Here is a 22,193-nt window from a genome sequence, read left to right on the forward strand (position 1 = left end):
GTGTGGATGAAAAATGTTGCCTGCCATATCAGTAAACAGAGGATGTTGGGGCCATCAAGCCATCAGCCATTGCAGCAGTGCGCCTCCCCCGAACCCACACCCCATGGGCACCCTGAGGGGACTCAGGATGGAGAAAAGCAGGATACTGGCCCTAGATAGTTAAGGTGCATATCAAAGGAATGATTTCAATGAGCCTAGACTATTGCATCTTCCCATACATAGAAAAGCACTAAATTCATTAACGTGAGATGTCTGGTTTTTCTTTAATTAAAAGTAACCTTTTGATGTTCCAACTATTGGGGTTTTTTTGCAAAAACTCCTATATATCCCGGCTCCTACCTTTCCGGTTCCACACCTTCCCTCAGAGCTATCTGAGAGGGTGTCTCCTGGTCTTAACTCCTTAGTACATCCACCGAATAAAATATTATTCTCAAATTTTAGGTTGTACATTTTTTCCAGTTGATAAAAGTTATGATAATATATTTATTCACACTTTATAGTTGACAAAGCATTTTAATATAAACTTCTAGCTCGACCCTTCCAGCACTGATGTGTGAGGCATTGTCTTCTTTCTTTAACGGGCAACAAACCAGCCTGAGATTCAAAATTTTCAGTGTGTTGACCCGTACGGCTAGAAAAAAAATCCACCTAGGACTAAAATTCATGTCTTATGACTGCTCAACCTAGTCTTCTTTCCACTATACCAGCCTTGAATTTAGTTACTTGCAAATAATAATTTCCATGTCTACTTGACATGAATTTGTTTTAAAAGCATTTCTTTCATTAATTCATTCTAAAGCTTTTGAGTGCCTGCTATGTGCTAGGCCTCTTCCCTTGACTGAGGACACAGCAGGGCATGAAACAGACAAGATGCCAGTCTCTTGGAATTTAGAGTCTGTGGGCCAGGGCTTGGGGCATGGGAGAGAAAATTAACGAAAGAGCATTGTCAGATGGTGGCTCAGTATGATGACAATGGCAAGCCCGATGCTAGGGCAGAGAGAGACTCATTGGGGTGTGGGTGTGGGGTCACTTCAGGAAGGGTTTTCTGGGGGTTCTTTCAGAGGAGGTGGTATTTGTGCTATACCTGCAAGATGAAGCCAGTAATGATTGGGAGGTTAGAGCGCTCCAGTAAGAGGAAACCATAAAAGCAAACTCTCCGAGGTGGTGGGTATGAACTTGGTTTGTTTGGAACCAAGGGAAGGTCTGTATGACTGGACTGGGGGCTCTTGCAGCACCAGTGGACTATGGCTAAGAATCTGGCCCATGGCTTACTTTCAGCCTTCCACTGAGCAGGGAACGGGGCCAGTTCTTCCCTGAGGCTTTTGTGTAAGTGATAGCCAGCAAGGTCTGGTGGGTTCCAGGCCTGGCCCTGGCACTCACTCCACCCTATTCTTAGGCACATGGCTCCCTGCATTCCCAGCCTCAGTTTCCCCACCCATGAAGTGAGAGGTTATTGAAACCACAGAAATGTGTCTGGGGGGAGGTGCTCTGAGAAGCTCCGGTTCTTTATGTCTCAGCGCAGAAAAAATTCAGCGAGAGGCAAAGTGATAGATAAGAAGTGATTTATTAGAATAGGACACTTGTGAGGTTTACAAGCAGGTGGGCAGGAAAGAGGGTGCCAACCAGAGAACTTAGTGGGCTATATTTATAATCAAAGGAAGAGTGGGGAGGGGCAGAAGACCACCTTCTTCCTCATTCTTGAAATGTCAAGCTTCCATCATCAGTTCCTCCTCCACGTCGGGAGGGGGAGTTTTCTTGTATCACTAACTACATGGTCAAGCCAGGACTGTCATGGTGCAATGGAAATGAGTAAAAAGGCAGTAACATATACTAAAATATGTTAAATCATCTCAGGTTTCAGTATAATGTCACCTTTTCCTTATATTTTTGTTTTTAGTGTGCACAGAATAGCATGTCCTAGGAATCATTTACTTAGTGACCCCACTGGGGAGGATGTGGGTCTCATTCCACAATTGTTTTATTGTTTGGGGGCATGTCTCATGCTTCTGTTGTATGGTTTTGTTGCTAAGCAAGCCTGCTTGGTTTTGTGGTTAAGCAAACCTGCTTTCTTGAGTGATCAGTTGTCTCCCATACCTTTTTCTTTCTTATGATCCCTTAGTGGGATTAACTATTTAATCACCTACTTTGTCCCTTTACTCTGTCCCTATCATTTTCACTGTCCTCTCCTACTGAATTCATCCCCCCCCCACCCAAGACCATAAATTCTGTGAAGACTGAAACAAGGTCTCTTTTTCATATACAACTTCTCTACACCGCCAACCCATCCATCCACCCACATTCAAAAGCAGAGGCCATTTTTGTTAAATCATGACAGATCAACTGATATAGAAGGTGGGGTTTAAGAAATACATAGGGGTTAGAATAAGCTGAATTTGTTGACTAATTGTAAAAACTCGCAGTAATATTGGCTATAAAAAAAAAAAGGAGGCATATGTAGGCCCTGCAGCTGGTTCACTGCTAGCTCCCAACCAGCCCTCACCATCTGGGCTTGGGTGCAGAGCCCTAATCCAGTCCCTCACTCGGGTGAGTTGCCGGGAAGAAATGTGCTACCTTGCCTAACAGGCTCTTTAAAAGTCTGGCTTCCTAGTCTGGAAGTCTTCTGGAATGAGATTTACTTGTCTGAACAGCTGTACTCAGACTGGTGGCCCCATCCTAACTATACCTTCTCTGAAAAATTTAGTGAAAAGAAGGGGTAGATGATGTTTGCTCAGCTTTATCCTTAGGAATAAAAGAGCAAGTTTTCCGAATTCAGAACTGATCACTTACTCCCAGCTCTCCTGGGGCTCCCCATCACCCTCAGAAGGAAGTCCAATGTCCTTACGGAGAATTTTAAGGTCCTGTGTGTTCTTGCTCCTACCTCTCCCCACTGCCAGTGTCACCCCACACCATTCTATTCTGTCTTTCCTCCTTCTCTGAGTCCTGGTATCGGCCATCCTGACCTCTCTCCCAAGGCTGGGAATTCTATTCACCTTTCCCACTGACTCTTTCTTTGGCCTGAACTCATTCTTATCCTCATCCCTCATGTGTCAGTTTGAGTATGACTGCCCTGGGAGATCCTGCCTGGGACACAGGTTCTTCTGTTCCAAGTGCCTACAGCCCTCAAAGTAACCCCCTCTCTCATATCTCATTGTAATTTGCCTTTAATGCCCAGCCTCTCTGAGGACAGGGACCGTCTGACCTGTTCACATGGCAGTCTTCCTGTCTCACCAAGTGTCTGGCACAGAGGACAAAAATCTTTGCTGAGTGGATGAACAAGTTAACCAGGAAGGCCTTTGAAGCCTTTTAGCATGGCTTAGATTTTAGGGTGAAATTTAAGGAATCTCTTGAACTTTTTTTTCTCAATTTCTGGCAGTTGTTGGAATGAACAGGGCCTGTGGCTAGGAAGGGGAAGGCGAGATAACAGTAACAATGGGAGGAGTATTGTTATGCTCTTAACCTTAGGCTCTGCTCTATGCTCTTTACATGAATTATCTCATTTCATCCCCACAATTGCTATTATTATCTCCACTCTGCAGCCAGTATGGGTGGTGGGGGAGAAGGGTGATGAATATTAGGTGGGAAGAAAATCAAGATGTAAAGAAGGTGCTGGAAACTTCAAATAGAAAGAAAAGCAGGCTCAATCTGGGCTCTGCTGGAAGAAAGGAAAGGGGCCCCAGTCTCTGGCTTCAGGGCTGGTAAGTGACTCTGGGTTGCCTGGCCGACAATAGACAGGGTTTACCCAGTGCTGGCCAAATGTTAGGCACTGGGCTAAAGTGCTTTATGTGCACGCTTCATCCAATCTGCAAAACAGCCCATTGAGGAAAAGGAGCTTCAGAACAGTTACATCACCTGTGCAACGTCATACAGCTGGTTAGTGGCAGAGCTGTTACTTGAGCCCAGATTGACTTCTGTCTTAGCTCTGGCTGGTATAACAAAATACCATAGGTTGGGTGGCTTAAACAGCAGACATTTATTTCTCACAGTTCTGGCAGCTGGAAAGTTTGAGATCAGAATGCCAGAATGGTCAAGTTTTGGTGATAGCCCTTTTTCCTGGCTTGCAGACAAATGCCTTCTTGCTGTGTCCTCACATGGCCTGGGGGGTTAGGGTGGATAGAGCGAGGTTGCATTGGTCTCTTTCTTTTCTTTAAGGACACTAATCCCATCAAGGCGACTCTACTCTCATGATCTCATCAAAACATATTCACCTCCTCAAGGCCTCACCTCTGAATACTATCCCACTGAGAATGATTAGGCTTCCACATATGAATCTTGGGGGGACACAAACATTTGTTCTGTGACAACCCTGAAGTCAACATGCTCACTGGGGGATTCCCAAATGGTCAATGAAGCACCAAGTTCTGGTTCACTTCTTAAATTAGCTGAATGCATTTACCTGAAGCATTGAGGCTGTGTTAGAGGTTTATACAAACAATATACTGCCCAGATCAGCAAGTCCAAGTGTATAAGGGCAGGTATAGGACCCACCTTTGTCCAGGTAGGAGACAGATGATTTTAACTGAGATCCTCAGTCTGGAGACCCCCAGAGAATCCTCTGAGCTGAGCCCAGTCTCTTGATTCCAGATTTTTTTGGCTAGTGCTTCAAGTAATTTCTCTGCTCCCTGGTTAAACCTCTTCCCTATGATATCCATAAAGCACAGTCTCTCCTATAAAAGCAAAAATTCTTTTTCTCAAGCTGAGTCTTATGTCCCAGTCAGATGCCCGAGGTCTCTTCTTTCTTACAGTTTCTGCTTCCAGAGCCATTTCATCTCTCCAGATAGGGTGACCAACTCGTCCCTGTTTGCCCAGGACTTTCCTGGTTTTAGCACTGAAAGTCCTCTTTCCTAGGTCTCTGAGTAAATTGGGATGTTTGATAATTCTGTACCAAGAATGGGCAGAGAAATGTTTTTTTTCTCACACGCACCATTTCTTTAGCTCTCAATGTATACCAGCTGTCTGATTGTGTGTTAAACTTTCAGCTTTGTTCCCAGAAATTGGCAGGTTAAGAGCAAAGTATTTGGGCTTCCCTGGTGGCGCAGTGGTTAAGAATCTGCCTATCAATGCAGAGGACATGAGTTCGAGCCCTTGTCCGGGAAGAGCCCACATGCCGTGGAGCAACTAAGCCCGTGTGCCACAACTACTGAGCCTGCGCTCTAGAGCTTGCGAGCCACAACTACTGAAGCCCGCGCGCCTAGAGCCCATGCCCTGCAACAAGAGAAGCCACCGCAGTGAGAAGCCCGTGCACCACGATGAATAGCTTTCGCTCGCCGCACCTAGAGAAAGCCCGCACGCAGCAACAAGGACCCAACACAGCTAAAAATAAATAAATAAAATAAATTAAAAAAAAAAAGCAATGTACTTTTGCAGACATGGTTGGCTGACTTCTTTCATGTCCGCATATCCCCTTTTGGACACTAGGTGGCAGCCTTTCCCCCTTTTCTAAAGAAAGACTTGTGTCTATCTCTTAACAGGCCTTTGGGAAGTCCTAGCCTTGCAGGAAAACCATGGGCCAGAGAGAGAGAGAGAGAGAGAGAGAGAGAGAGAAGTGAAATATATTTATGTTTATGGGACAGACTGGAATAAGCAGATTAGTGTAAAATGGCAAGTGGTAAAAAGCAAAAATAATCAGATTCAGCTCAAAATCCTTCAAGCATTTAGAATTTTGGGTGGGAAGAAAGGCATGCTGGGGGCGGTGGTGGTGGGATGAATTGGGAGATTGGGATTGACATATATACACTAATATGTATAAAACAGATAACTAATAAGGACCTGCTGTATAAATAATAAGACTTAAAAAAAGGTAACTATTAAGAAAATTAAAGAGGCAAGCCACAGCCTATGAGAAAATAGTTGCAATGAACGTATCAGATAAAGGCCTTGTATTCAGAAGATTGAAAGAGTTCTTACAAAACAACAACAAAAGACAAACTATTAATAAAGTAAGGAAAATATCTGAACAGACACTTCACAAATAAAGAAATGCAAATAGCCAATAAGCACATGAAAATATGCCTAACAGTATTAGTCTTCAGGGAAATGCAAATTAAAACTACAGTGAGATACCACTCCAGGGCCACTAGAATCACTAAAATTAAAAATTAAAACAAAACAAAACACTGACCTTACGAAGTGCTATGAGAATATGAATATACTGGAATACTCATGTCACACTGGTGGAAATATAAAATATAAAATGATGTAACCCCTCTGGAAAATAATTTGACAGTTTTCTAAAAATTTAAACATACACCTACCATATAAGCCAATATTTAACTTCTGCTTATTTATCGAAGAGAAATCAAAAGTTTATGTCCACACAAAGACCTGTAGACAAATGTATGTAGCAGTTTTATTTGTAACAGCCGAATAATGGAAAAAACAAAAATGTCCATCAAGTGAATGGATAAAAAAATTGTGGCATATCTACACAATGGAATATTACTCAGCAACTCATGCAACATGAATGAATCTCAAAATAATTATGTGAGTGAAAAAGCAGGTAAAAATGCATATTGTATGATCACATATATATATAAATTTTAGAAAATGAAAATTAACATGTAGTGACTGAATGAAATTAGTGGTTGTACGGGGATAGTGGTGGAGAGAGAATTTTGGGGGTAATGGAAAAGTTTGTTCATGGTAGTGGTTTCATAGATGTATATATGTAAAAAAAAAAAAAGAAAAAAATGAAAGGTGTGCTGTTTTACTGCAGAGTGGGCCTACTTTGACCATCTGATCCGAATAATATGCCCATTGTGAATAAATTGTATAAAGGAGGAAAAAAGCTAACTGGAGTTAGAGAAGCCAAATGCAGGGAACAGAACATCTTCTGGGTTGATTTAATTACAGTTTTGGTTCTCTGGGTGAGTGAGCAGCACGATACAGGAGACATCCCCTCAGGTGTGTGTAAGCAGGCCCCAGTGAGTAGCTGAAGACAGGCTGGCAAGCTGGGGGAGAGGCCCCTCTGGAGGCTGGATGACTCATTCCACCTGCAGAGAGCACACTGGCCATGAGCTTTGCTCATCCTTCTCGAAGCTAAATTTATACACTGAGAAAAGAACACAGTGGTGCTGAAGCTGGCAGGAGGGAGCAGAGGAGGAGATGGGAAGGGAGAGTGGCATCATCTTGGGGTGGGTCACAATTGATTTTAAGTGGATTCACAACGTAAGGGTTTTGTGAGTGAGCCCAAGGAATTTTCTTTATGGAGAAAGTAGTATATGAACAACGCTGTTTTTTTCTTTAAGCATCTGTCCCCTCCCCTTAAATCTCAGTAAATACTAACACTGAATGTGTGAGGCCCACAAATTATGCTACTGACACCACCTCCCCTTTCAAAACCTTGTTTGAGTTAAGGATTAACACACTGCTCTTCACAAGCCATACTGGTTAACCCAGAGGACGTGCTGGGTGAAGCTGGACAGGCCCTCAGTGGCCCAGTGGTCCAGGGGCTTTTCAAATTGTTGGAGAGTCCTAGCTCTCCAGAGTTTCCCTAAAAGTGTTATATTTGATTCTGCACATGGAATAATTTTAAAATGTCTAAAGAAACTGTTACCACTTTCATCTCTTTTATTATGGGCTCTGGAAAAATTTGGTTTGAAAAAAAATTCCTTATTAAGGGTAAAAGTTTGAACACCACAGATCAATTTTTCAGACCCAGAGTGGTAAAGTCAAACAGGAGCCTTTCCCTAGAGCTGATCATGCAGGGGGATTAAACCCCAGTGGACAGGGTTGCTGCTGGCAGAGCCCAATCAGCAGACACTCTTTTCCTGTATTGGCTCCCAAGTCCTTTGAACTCAGAGGAGCAAGTCAGAAGAGGTCTCCGAAGTGTGAGCCTGGAGTGGAGTCAGCAGTGCTGGAGATGAGGAGGTTGTGAGGAGAAAGCTCTGGGGAGGCATCACCTTAAGGTGCTTCAGCTCAGATGCTGGAGTTGCTCTCTGCCTCTCAGAGATTGGGAATTTGATGCCTCAAGAAGTTGTATCTGCTTCTTCTTAGACTCTTTGTAGCTGGAGGAAGGTCTTCACTCTTGTCCCTGGAAGTGGGAGTCTGGTAGGGCACAAATTGAGAAGAGTCCAGAACTGCAGGGCTGGTGGGAATGTTCCAGACTGGACAGAAATGTGACATAAGCGGTGGGAGCAGCAGAGTGGAAAGAGCGATCGATGCAAGGAGGAAAAGAGACCTGGGCCCTTTACACCCCTGAGCCTCAGTTTCTTCACCTGTAACATTAAGGAAAATAATAGGGGTTCTACATACCCCAAGGTTGTTTTGAGAAACAAATCAAATGATATATATGACCAGGTGTTTTAAACCATAATGTTGAATACTGAAAGTAGCTGACAGTTTTAGAGCACTTACTGTATTAAACACTTGACACAGCCAGTGCTCACAGAAGGGCTTGTAAGAAGCAGTGACACCTTAACGTAATGAATGTGGGCATCCTACATTATACTTGCTGAGAGCAGGGATTGTGGCATCACACAGGCCTGGGTTTGTTTCTGCCTCTAACACTACCCACCTATACGTGAGGCTGGTTTCAGTTTCCTCAAGGTGACACCCAGCTTACAGGATTGTACTTGTATGGGTCAAATGAGATGATGCATATAAAACATTTAGCAAAATGCTCATCAAGTGCCTAAAATATTGGCTCAAAGATGATCCTTTTATGTGAGCTTCTGCTGAGCTTCTCTCCTAGTCACTAGGGTATGTTAACATTAATAGGGCATTGTGCCTGCATCTGCCTTGAAGTGTTTATAGCCTAACTGGGAAGTAAGACATAAGCATGGGCAGATCACAAACATATAAGGCAATTGTAAAATATAACAAACAAGGGGTCCAAACTTTATATATTTTAAGGAATATAGAGTAAGGAGAGCAGTTAAGTTCAAGGAGTCGGGGCAGGACGACTTTTCGTAAAGCCATTAGAGGTCCATACATTTGATTTCTTGTCACCCTCAAGGCAACATATAAAGTATATCGTAGGTAATCCAAACATCTTGTCCTTGTTTAATCATGTTTCCTGAAGGTCTATCATGTTCTGGATACAGTTTATATGGGTGGATCCAGGCTATTTGGAGTAAACAGTGGGTATAAAATGGAGTAGAGCAGAGTTGCTTGGACTTGAGTGTGCTCAAGATCAGCTGGCAGGTTGTTAAAAAGTCTATAGACCACAGTCCAAGAGGTTCTGATTCAGTAGGTCTGGGTTGTGGCCCATGGGTTTGCATGTGGGTCTGCAGACTGCACACTGTGAGCAGGGCTGGAATGGGAGCCGTCAAGGGCTGCCCTAGGACCAGAGCACACACCTGGGCCTCTTGCTTACTGGTGTGAATTCCATTTGCTCCTATAACTTTGACTTGTCCCTGTTCAAACAACCTTACTGCTTACCTCTTGGATGACTTGGGGAGAACTTCTCAATTTCTCAGAACATCCATTTCCTCATTTGAAAATGGAAATGATATCTATATCACGGGGTTGTTGTGAGAATTAATGATAATATAAGCAGAAGTATGCTGTGCTGTGCCCACTTGCCATGGAGCCTCCCTTTCCCCACCATAGAACTTACCAACCTCCCCTTCCTGGCTTCTCTGGACTCTGCATCTTGCCTGCCATCCCTAAGTGTGTGTCTGCCCTGTCCATCTTGGTTGACTCTTCCTGGTCCTGTAGCCTCTTCCAGGACTTGGCCTGACTCACCCGACTTACAGGACTGCCAGAACTCTTCTCACTGACCCAACACCTAGTCATAGTTCCTCCTTCATTGGTTTTTCTTGTTGCAATTATCTTAGTCAGTTCAGGCTGCTATAACAAAGTACCATAGGCTGGGTGGTCTACAAACAACAAATGTTTATCTCTCACAGTCCTGGAGGCTGGAAGTCTGAGATCAGGGTCTAGTTCTGGTGAGAGCCCTCCTCTGGGTTGCAGCCTGCCAACTTCTCATTGTATCCTTGCATGATGGAAAGAGAGAGAGCTAGCTCTCTGGTCTCTTCTTACATGGGCCAAATCCCATTCATGAGGGCTCCACCCTCATGACCTAATTACTTTCCAAAGGCCTCACCTCTAATACCATCACACTGGGGATTAGATTTCAACATATGACTTTGGGAGTGGGGACACATTCAGTCCATAGCACCTATACATTTCTGAGAACAATCTCCTCCAGATGTTTTCACATATAGATATCTGAACTCTGTGAACCCTTCTTGATTATTATAGCTAAGACTCTTGTGTCCAGAACGACCAAAACCTGGGAAGTTCTATTTTATAGTGAACATACATCTTTTGGCTATTTTCCCTAACCAGGCACAGAACGGGCATTGAGCAGGCTAGGCTCTTCATTGTACACAATAATTGGTTAATGGAATGAGCATTGAACAGGGCCAGGTCAGTCAAATTTCTCCCCTGGGATTTTTCATACAGTAATTGAGAAAGTCCGATATCTCAGGTTATGAAATGTGGTAGACTGTATTTTTCAAAGATGCTCACAACAATGTCTCCCAGACTTCAGCTCTTTTTACAATGTGACTTTTTCACTCCTCCTATTGAGAAATGGGGTTTACGTTCCCTCTCCTTGAATCTGGGTAAGTTTGGGACTGTGGTGGAAAAAATGTTGTTTGATAGCTGAGGCTATATAATAAAAGATAAGTGTTTTCCATCTGATTCTTTTGGTACGCTTACTCTTGGAACCCAACCACCATGCTATGAGGATGCCTAAGCAGCCACATGGAGAGGTCATGAACAGGTGTTCTGGCTGATGGCCTCACTGAGGTCTCATCAACAGCTAACATCAATCACCAGACAAGTGGGTGAGGGATCCCTCAGATGGTTCCAGATCCCAGCTGTCAAGTCACCCTAGACTTTGAACCCCAGCTGACACCACAAAGACTAAATAAAGATGAGAGCCCTGCCCAAATCATAGGTAACAGTAATAATTATTATAGATTCATGAGCAAAATAAATTATTGTTGCTGTATTAAACCACCAAGCTTGGGGTGGCTTGTAATACAGAAATAAATAACTGAAATACGGAACTTGATAAGAATTTGGAATTTCCAGCAGCCATGTCCCCTATATGAAGATAATTAACTGGTAGTAGGAGAGAACAATGCCAAACAGATTAAAGTGAAAAAAAAATAATAAAAGAGACTGAGTTCCAATGATGATTGAGTCCTCAGATCCAGTCCCTGAGGTCCTCAGATTTTCACCCACTTCTGCAGTTTTTCCGCTCACACTGTGAGCTACCTATTCCAGTTTCCTTTCAACAAATCTGTTTTCTTACTTAAGATAGCTTGATTTGGATTTCTACCACCACTTTCACGAAGAGGTCTTAGTGACACTTGTTTCCTTCAGCACGCATGCTCCATCATTTCTACTCAAGGTGTGGTGCAAAGATCAGCAGCATCAGCCTCGACCGAGAAATGCAGATTCCCAGGCACCATCCCAAACCTACTGAATCTGTGGGGATGGGGTCCGGGAATCAGATTTTAACAAGCTCTTCAGGGGATTCTTACACATATTAAAGTTTCAGAAACTCACTCTACATTTTAGCAGTGCCTTATTTTATTATTATTACTTCTTACCTTCCCTAAAGTATTGGTTACAGGATGATGCAAACAACATAGGGTTTTAAAGGTCAGTTCCTCACCCTACCTCTCCACTGTATCACTCATATGAGCTGTATCCCAGGTTTGAGGTGCTGTTCACGGAAGAATGGAAAAGGAAGTGTGAATGATAGTGATACTATATGGGAATAATTTTCCCACAGAGATTATGGACTTGAAATTATTTATTCATAACCATTTTTTTGCTCTATAGCCCTGCCTAGGTGTTGAGAGTATATCTGGATATTGACACAGTTCCTCTTCCCAAGTTAACTGAAGCTTAGTTTTGGAAAAACAATATGAATAAAAGAATTTAATAATGCACTGTATGTAACTCATGCCAAAAGCCAAAGGACAGATACGGCCATGCATTCTGGATGCCCTATACAATCACCACTTCAAATATTTTGTTCCCTGGCCCCATACACTATAAAAATGTCCTCCAGAGTCCAATTTTTGAGCATTCAAGCAACATTTCCCAGACTGTCTTTCACATCTGTCAACAGTACAAAATTCTATATCCACGTGTCCCAATTTTGGGTTCAGAAATATAGTCTCTATAGATAGGTTTTTAATGAAAGGAAAGATAAATTATCATCTAGTGGTGGAGCCAAGAATGGATTTTCAGAGGATGTGAAATTAAGTTGGGTCTAAAAGGATGGGCAGCTTGCATTCTAGGGGAAAAGGGGGAAGGGCAGCCTTGGGGTGGAAAGGAACCATATAACTTGGGGATTGCTGAGGAAGTGCCGGGGAGAGCCATGGGCCTGTTAGACTGGACTGTAAAGGAGAAAAGCTGGAGAAAGGAAAGATGGGTATTGTACTTGTCCACGTAAATCATGCGGGACCATGGGAAATGGGAGAGCAAGAGCTCACCATGAAAATGATCTTTGAGAAAAATGACTCTGACAGAAGCATGTAGGATGGGTCAGGAGAGACTGTGAAAGGACTCCTCTTAAGGATTTGCCGCGTCCCATGTCATTTCTGTCCCATTCTGTGGGGAGACGGCACTTTGCTTTTTAGGCCTTTAATCCCATATAAAAATAGTTCCAGGTTTATTTTAACTGCAGTCCTCATCAGTCATTTTCCCAGGAGATTCATTCCTGTTGCTACATCCTTCAAAATGCTGACTATCTCTTTCTAACCTGTGCACGTTTTATCCTGCATCTAATCTCCCACCACACCCTCCCCTCCCACCCCTGCCCCATGTGTGGCATTCTCTACCTTGATCAGTGTTTGGCAAACTCTGGCAATGATTTGAGAGTGTTAAAAAAAAAACACAACACCTTTATTAAAGTATAACTGATATACAATAGACTGTGCCTATTTAAAGTGTATAATTTGATGTTTTGACATATATATATATAGAACCATCACCACAATCAAGATAATGAACATATACCTGATTCCTGGAAGTTTCCTCATGCCAATTAGGGGGTATTTTTAGCTGCATTTTGCAGGAAGAGTATCTTTCTGCTGGGGGAGTGGTGATCAGAATAGAAAATGGATCCCCTTTGGGCATAAATGTGGACTCCACGCCATTTCATGGGCAATTCCATTCACTGCTGTCCCCCTTATGCCCCACAGCCCCTGCAGATTTTAGGGAATGGTTCTGAATAACCATTTCATTGCAATATTAGGTTGGCAGCAGTGAAAATCATATGTTGATACAAAATGCACAATGCCTCACCTGACTTTTATTACTCCTTATTCTTCTTCCTCTCTAAAAATAAAAAAAGCCATAAGTTTTGATTGCCTACCAAGTGCGAGGTACTGGGGTAAAGGCTCACATACCATTTTCCACTCAATTCACTTTTCTGAGGTGGATATTTTTTCTTAATATATTCTTTCCAAGGTAGGTAAGTTAGTGACTTGCCTAGGGCTCTGCAGTAGGTAAGTAGAGGTACTGGCATTTGAACTTTGCTTTGGTGACTACAAACAGGGCCTCTGTGTGCAGCAGCACAGGTTGGGCACTGCACAACTCCAGGGGATCTCATTCACATGGACTGCAAGGGCCTGCTCCAAAGCCCGTTCGCTTTGTTGTTGCCTCCTTTTAAATGAGCTAGGCAAGATAGAAGCTGGTGGTGCAGAGGAATATTTCCTGGGAGAGGCTGGCTGACCATTAGGAAACCACATGCAGTTATACGTATTGTAATGAATTCACCAAGGTCTGGAATCTGGTTCTCAGCTTTGTAGGTCCAAAGCTGAGCCAGAATTTTCCAGTCTCAAGCTTTCTGACCCACACTGATGATGCCATAGTGCTTAATGTGCACCAAGTATACTAAGCTTTTGTGCTGGCCAGACCAGTGCCTTCTTTCCTTAAAGACCATTGGAAGCAAGATTACTAGAAGGTGGCCTGGAGAGCATGGACTCCAGACACAGAGAAATAGTTGTCTCATTTGAATATTTAATGATATTAGGCTGAGATAACCCAACCCACCTATTCCTCCACTGCTAGGAGCTGAATTGTGCCCCCCAACCATTCATGTGTTGAAGCCTTAATCCCTAATGTGACTGTACCTGGAGACAGAGTCTTTAGGAAGCAATTAAGGTTAACCAAGGTCATAAGGGTGGGCACTAATCCAATAGGACTGTGGCCTTATAAAAAGAGGAGGATCTCTTTCTCTCTCTGCCATGTGAGGACACAGCAAGAAAGTGGCCATCTGCAGGCCAAGAAGAGAGTTCTCACCAGAACCAGACCACGCTGGCACCCTGATCTTGGACTTCCAGCCTTCAGAACTGTGAAAAATAAATGTCTGTTGTTTAAGTCACCTTCATTATGGTGCCCTAAGACAACCACAGTTGCAATAACAGCAAACTGGATTTTGTTTCTACCTAAATTAGGCACTTTCTCACCTGGGAAATGTTTTTTTTTTTACTTTTATTTCTATTTTTTTGGCTGTGCTGTGTGGCATGCAGGATCTTAGTGCCCCGACCAGGGACTGAACCTGTCCCCTGCAGTGGAAATGCAGAGCCTTAACCACTGGACCACCAGGGAAGTCCTGGGCAGTGTTTAAATGGGCCCAGACCCCTCCCTTGAGCTCTGGACCCATAGAAACACTTGGATATCTTGCTAGAACTTCCACCTAAAATAGAATGCATTGTCTATACCTCCAACCTCCTCCTCCTTCTGGGTTCCCCAACTCAGCAACCGGCAATACTATCTACCTGGGAATCATGCTTAGGTCTTCCTTCTTCCTTACCCATATAGCTAATCAGTCACCTGATCAAGTCCTGCCACCTCCACTGCCTATTTAACAATTCTTTCCATCCAGCTGTTACTATCCAAGATCAGGCCACCATCATCTCGCTCCTAATTGGCATCTATGTCTCCTACCCAGTCACTTCTAGTCATTTCTCCTCCCAGCAGTCAGAGTAACTGTTTTAAAAAGCAAATCTGACTGTATTATTCCAATGTCCAAACTTCTTACCTGGCTTTCCAAGGTGCATGAGATCTGGACCTTTCTTGTATCTCCAGCTTTTCTCTCACCACTCTCCCCTCACAGCATAGGTGGTGGTCAGGCTGAATTCCCTTCTGGCCATTTTGGGACCTGTTGTGTTTAGTTTCTGAAAGTTCACACAAACTGGTATCCCTGCTCAGGTCACTGTTCCTTTTTATATATACGTTTCTACTTTTTTTTTTTTTAAATTTCATTGTGATAAAACCACTTAATGTGAGATCTACTCTTTTTTAAAAAATTTATTTTATTGAAGTACGGTGAATTTACAATGTTGTGTTAATTTCTGCTGCACAGCAAAGTGATTCAGTTATACATATATATATATACATTCTTTTCATATTCTTTTCCATTATGGTTTATCACAGGATATTGAGAGAGCTACTCTTTAAACTGATTTTTAAGTGTATAATACAGCATCGTTAACTATAGTTACAATGCTGTACAGCAGATCTCCAGAACTTATTCATCTTTCATAACTGAAACTTCATACCTCGCCCCCTGAGCCCATCCCACCCCTCCTGTTTAACTCCTACTCCTTTCTAGAAGATTGGGATGATTGAAATTTAGAAGCTAAAGGAAGGGGCACTGCTCAACTGGTGCTGGAGTCTCTGAGCTTGGAGGAGGGTTCCAGTGGATCTGGGACTCACACCTCTGATGGGGGAGAGCCACTGGCTGGTACTGGACTGGTGCTGGTGTCTCTGAGGCAGCATGATAGGACTGGTTTTCCAAGTGCTAGAAGAACCGCAAGCTGGATTTAGCTGCTGCTGCTGCCAGGGTGAAGTAGTGCAGCTGGGCAATACTCACAGAAACAGGAAGCAGCCAGGAAGGAGCAGTCCTCTTTTCCTCTGCCAGCCTGCAGATTCCTTCTAGAGTCCCTGACTGCCAGAGCCTAATGGCAAAGTAGGGTTGCAGTGCCAGCATCACAAAGCAGGGAAGAAAGATGAGTTTAAAGCCAAGAGAAAACAGCTTACTGACTGCCACACTTTCTCTGATAGACTTTCTTCAAGAAGGAAGATTTATTCAATAAAATTTGAAGCAGCAAATACTTAATATTAGTTAATTCTTCCTTTGTGGAATGAGAGGAGCATAAATAAGGAAATGAAATAAAGTTAACATAGCATTCTGTTAACCTTGCACTTCATGCACATCATTCCTTTGAAACAAAAACCTTTTGAGAAAAGTAGAGAATAATTATTTTCTCCATGTTATAGATGGGGAGACAGAAACACAGAAGAGATTTCCTCAGGGGTCAACCTGATTGGAAATGGGAATTGGTAAATCAGAGTCTTCCAATTTATAATATAATTTTATGCTTTCATGTTCCTTAAAATGTCATAATTTTAATTGTGTTAGATAAAAATCAGGCAATTATTGTGTTTTGAAAAATGTATGTACCTGCATTTTTAATTGTCTTAAGCTACAAATATATATCTAAAGGAAGCAAAACTGCATTAAAGCAAGTATTAAAATTTGGTCTTTTGGATACTGTTTTACTCTGAGGGAAAGGGACTATTCTTCAGGCAGTGAAGCAGATTAAAGAAAGTTACTATTCTGGGCTTCCCTGGTGGCGCAGTGGTTAAGAATCTGCCTGCCAATGCAGGAAACATGGGTTCGATCCCTGGTCCGGGAAGATCCCACATGCCGCGGAGCAACTAAGCCTGTGTGCCACAACTACTGAGCCTGTGCCCTAGAGCCTTCGAACCACAGCTACTGAAGCCTGTGTGCCTAGAGCCCGTGCTCCGCAACAACAGAAGCCACTGCAATGAGAACCCGCGCACAGCAACGAAGACCCAACGCAGCCATAAATAAATAAATTAAAAAAAAAAGAAAGTTACTATTTTAATCATAGCTGTTTCACAAGCTAATGATTCAGGAGAAAGTTTAGATTGAATTAGGCCAAAGATACTTTATATTTTTTTCCAGAAGGGAAACATTTCTATGAAATTTTCCTATTTTATTTTTTAACTCCAAGTCAACGCCTTTGATTAAGGCAGTTTATTGTTCTGGGTGCCAGTTTAGCCTGCATGGATATTTGTAAAATTAGCTTGTGGACAAAAATCTCTACTTCCTTCTCAACCTCCCTCTATTATCATAAAACAAAATAAAGGATTAGAGCCATAGCCTTTTGGTAAGTCAGCTCTTTCCCCAGTGTGAAAGCTCTTCCTTGGTTTTGATTCCCTATTCAGGCAAAGGCAGCAGAGGTAGATTCTAATTCAGCTCCAATACTATCTGGGTTTTTATCATAGCTGCTTTAAAATCCATGCTAGACATCTGTGTCATCTTGGTGTTGGTTGATTACCTTTTTTCAATCAAGTGGAGATCTTCCTGGTTCTTGATATAAATTTTTTATTGAAACTAGGATATTTTGAGTATTATGTTATGAGATTCTGGATCTTATTTAAATCTTGTGTTTTAGCAGGTCTTCTCTGACACAGCTTTGGTAAAGGAAAGGGGGACATATATTACTCTGTCATTGTTAGGTGGGGATGGAAGTTCAGGTTCTCCTCCTGGCCTCAGCGCATACCTCTGGGGGAGAAAGACTTCTTGTTACTACTAGACAGTGACAGTAGTTGAGGTTCCCTACGTGTCCTCTGCTGACACCATGGGGAAGTGGGGATGGAGGAGCTAGCCTCATTATCACTGTGTGGTGGTGTAATCCCAACTCTCCACTAGGTCTCCTCTGATCCCCTAACACCACCCCAGCAGGGAAAGGAAGGGAGGGGTGCCACTAGAAATCCAGGATCCCCACATAGTCTGCACTGACCACTCCACTCTATGTGGTCAGGGATGGCTGTTTCTGCTCCGCAAGAATTAAAACCCCAGCTTCCCACTTGGCCTTCTCTGACTACACACCAGTTGCAGGTAGGGTGCTGGAAGGGGGTTGGGGGTGCCTTTTTACAGCCTGACAAAAGTGGAAATCTAGGCTCTCCATCTGGCCTTTACTGGTGAGGATGGAGGCTGGGGTGGCCACAACTTTTCTGTGGTCTTGGCTGGAGTTGAGTGGAGTTGGAGTTGGAGTTTGTCTAAAAGTTTTCTGTCTTGCTAGATTGCTCCTTTCCTAGTCCTTTGGCAAGAGAGAACAGACTTTGCTTGGAGCTTTTTTTTTTGGCACTTATTGGCATTTCCAAGTTGTCAACTTCTCTAGTATCCAATCTTGAGGTAAAAAAGAAAACTTAGAGAACTCACCATTGCATAGTTTCTTGTTCCCTGAGGTCACTAGTCTGCCTGTCTTCTCCTAACTTTTTGAGTCTTCTTATGTTTATTTTAATGTCTAGGGTGTTTATTTGTACTTAGCAGAAAAAATAGGGGAAAATATGTCTACTCCATCTTCCTGGAAGGAGTAGCCCTAGGTCAGTTTTAACTCTAGCAATCTATGGGTCTTTGATCCTGGAGCCCTATAGAGTTAGTTTGGACTCAGCACCCCAGTGGTGCCTAGTGGCTGAACGTTAGTCCAGCACAAACGGTGATTCTGCCCTGACTGCTGTGTGACTCTGCCCAAGTGACTGTCTCTCTCTGATTTCCTACATGTCCTGACCCGGGTTCCTGGAAATGTAAGGACCTCACTTTCAGAACATTCTTTTCTCTTTCCTTCTTGCTTTCCTTGACCATTAAACCTGGCCCTGTTCCTTTATTGTTTGCCAGTCTTTTGTCTTTATTTCCCTTCTCTCATTTTCTTCTTATCCCATTTCCTTCCTTCCTTCCTTCCTTTTTTTCTTGTTTTTCTGACTTGACTTGTAGGAACAAAGTAGCAGGCCAGCCCCTGAGAGTACACTTTTTTGTCTTCATGGGGGTAGGGGAGTTGAAGGACACTCTTCTGTTGTGATATTCATGTTTGTTCTCCCTAGCGTATTTCAGGGTACTTATCAGTGAGGGTCTTTACTTGCAACGGCTTAATAAGGTTGAAGGGTTGATACCCTCAGGGATCCCTGCTAAATATGTTGCTTTACACCTAACTTTGTTGAATATTGCCCCTTTGTGGAGTGAGTGGGAAATTCAGACTAGAGGAGACTCAAGGACAGCCGGATATTTGAAAATATGATAAAGATGTCCCCTGAGTAAACTGCCCTTCCTGGATGATGTTTCTTTTCTTGATGTTGTCTAACTATTTAAACCAGTTTGTGATTCTGATTCATATGCATCCTTTTGAAGGGAAGTGCTGTGGGAAGCATAAAAGTAGACACTGGATTTCCTGAGAACTAGGGTTGAATCTCAGCTAAGCCTTGTAGGAACTGTGACCTTGAGAAAGGCCCCTGACATTTCTGAGCCTCTGTGAAAGAGGAAGTGATCTCAGGGTGATTCTGAGAAGGGCAAGGTAAGGGGAGAGTGCAGGGCAATGTTAATTTCCTTCTTGCAGTGATGAAGGAAGGAGGGTCCACAAGTAAAGCGTTAAGGGAAAGGCTTCCATCTGGGTCTGGGTTGTGGCTGCAAGTGGATGCCTTGAGTCAGAGGAGGGGAACTGACATTGACTGAGGTATAAAGTGCCAGGTAATGTGCTAGGTACTTAAATGATTTCTGTTATCCATCCAACAATCCTGTGCAAAAGGTACTATAATCTCTACTTTTTAGGTGGTAAACAGAAGCTTGGAGACATTAAGCAACATACCACATGCCTAATAAGTGGACACTGTAAGTGGTGGCGTCAGCTTTTGAACCTATCTGCCTGTTTTTTGGGTTTTTTTCCTTTGTTACCTTGACCTGATGAGTGTTGGCAAGGATAGCTTTCTGTTGAATTTGTCCTGGTTTACTCTTAGGTTACCTGTGACATCACTTTTAGAGTTGCTAAGAGGTAAAGGTGAAGGGGCTAATAATTTGGCTGCTGCTACCAGGTTCCACTTCTTCCTCCACCATCTGCCAGGAGGGTGAAGTAGGGGTTCTCTAAACAGATTTGAGTCCTGGACTGAAGTGGGAACAAAAGGGGGCTGAGGAGCTGGGCTGAGCTGCAGAAGCTGAGATCCTGAGTGAGACTTGTCTGACTGGGGAGGGCTTTTGGGGGATCAGGCCTATTTGATATCCCTGGAGGTCTGCAGAGGGGAGGCTTCTGTGTGAGGGGTGGTCCTGGAAGACTGTATGTATATTCAAGATGTTGGGAGTACTGTGACTTAGGTGGCCTAGGAGATCTCAGCTGTGCTGGGGCATGTTGTCCTTGTCCACTGTTGTCCTTGACTATGGGTTGGTTGACTGGATATTTGGGGTTATCACACTGGCCAGGGAGGGCTGGGGAAAACTTTTAGGTTGAAGGGTGGACCTAAAAGGTTGTAAACTTTTAGGTTACAGGGGGATTGCTGGAACAGTACCAGTGTGGGGAAAGGAGAGTGCATGAGTCAGAAAAGGAATGCAGTTCTTTAACATTTGTGTCATACTTACTAGCTTAAAAATGTTCTTTCATGTCCATCATTTGATCTATTATTTAACCATCAATGTTGGTTGAGTTTACTATGAGCCCAGCACTGTGCAAGATACAAGGGTTCGAATAACTGAGATAGACAGTACTCTCTGCTCTCCCAGAGCAAAGGGTCATCCCCTTTGCTCTGTGAATAATAACTCTGTGAAGTTGGCAGATTAAGAATGATCCCATTTCCCAGATGGGGAAACAATGGCTCAGCAAGGTTAGGAGACTGGCCTGTTAGGGCATGGTACACTGGGACCTGAGCCTAGGTTTACTTGTTCAGCGGACCAGTGTTCTTTCTAGTATTCTATGCAGACTCTATCTGCATTTGTGTATGTTGTGACTTTTCATTGTGGAAATATACTTCGTTCAGACCACTACAAAGTGGTTCAGACCACTACAGACCACCTGCAGTGTGTATCAACACACAAATCCATCCTCTTACAGCTTGGGGATAAGCCGTGGAGAATGGCAGAGAAAAAGGTGGATATGGGTGAGTCCATCCTATTTATTTGCTGAATTCCCTTCAACTATGTTTGAATAGCCTTTCTGGAATGCCCCAGAGTCCTACAAATAAACCACCCATTCTCTCTTTTTCATTTATCTTATTATGAGCTGAGAGCTTCTTAAGCTGGCAGTTTTGAAAAGGATTGAAACCATAATTCATCAACTATATTTACTGAGATTATAATTATAAAATTACCCACCTGTTTATATATACACTCAAACACAAACACAATCATGTCCTTCTGCAAACTTGATGGCCAACCAGCATCCCTCCTCTATTGGATGCACTCTCAAATATCTTGCTTCTCTCTTGCTTTGTAGCATTCTTAGCGCAAAACTCTAACCTTGGTTAAATGTAATTCTCTATCTTCTCTATGCCTATACTCATGCAGCTGAAGATGGCTGGAAAAATATACAAAACCATGCTGATTGGTCTTACTCTAAATTCATACTACAAACTTCAGTGGAGCCTTTGCACCTGCTCAGCAGTCCTATCGTATTCTCATAGTCCATTTGCTGTCTCCTACTTTCATAGGTGATATTTTGCTCATATTTTCTATTATAATTATTAAACAATATTCACAGCAGCTTTATTTGTAATAGCCAAAAAATGGAAACAACCAAAACAGCCATCAATAAGTAAAAAGATAAACGGTGGTGCATCCAGGTGAGAATACTACTGACCAACATAAGGAATGAACTGCTGATACATGCAAGGACATGAATGAATCTAAAAGTCATTATGCAGAATGGCAGAAGCTAGACAATAAAGAGTAAATACTACATGATTCTATCTATAAAAAATTCTAGAAAATACAAACTAATCTGTAGTGTCAGAAAGTAAATCATGGTCACCTGAGCAGTAAGGGGAAACCAAAAAGGGCAGAACGGGGGTGTTACAAAGGAGCACAAGGAAACTTTTCGAAGCGCTGGGTAAGTTCACTATCTCGATTGTAGGAATGGTTTCACGGGTGTACATATATCTTAAAACTTATAAAATTGTACACTTTAAATATGTGCAGTTGATTATGTATCAATTATACCTCAACTAAACTCTTAAATTTAAAAAAATATAAATCAAATTAAAAAATCTATCTAACCAATGTAAAGCCTGCTTCATGTTGACTCAGTATTTTCCTTTTGCATCTGGATAAGGAGCTACAAAATTTGATCTACTGTTTAAGAGTATCAAAACACACTTAAGGGCTTCCCTGGTGGCGCAGTGGTTAAGAATTTGCCTGCCAATGCAGGGGA

This window comes from Aethalodelphis obliquidens, unplaced genomic scaffold (assembly GCF_003676395.1).
Source record: "Aethalodelphis obliquidens isolate GAN/ISIS:26980383/991018 unplaced genomic scaffold, ASM367639v1 scaffold12, whole genome shotgun sequence".
Taxonomy (NCBI): Eukaryota; Metazoa; Chordata; class Mammalia; order Artiodactyla; family Delphinidae; genus Aethalodelphis; species Aethalodelphis obliquidens.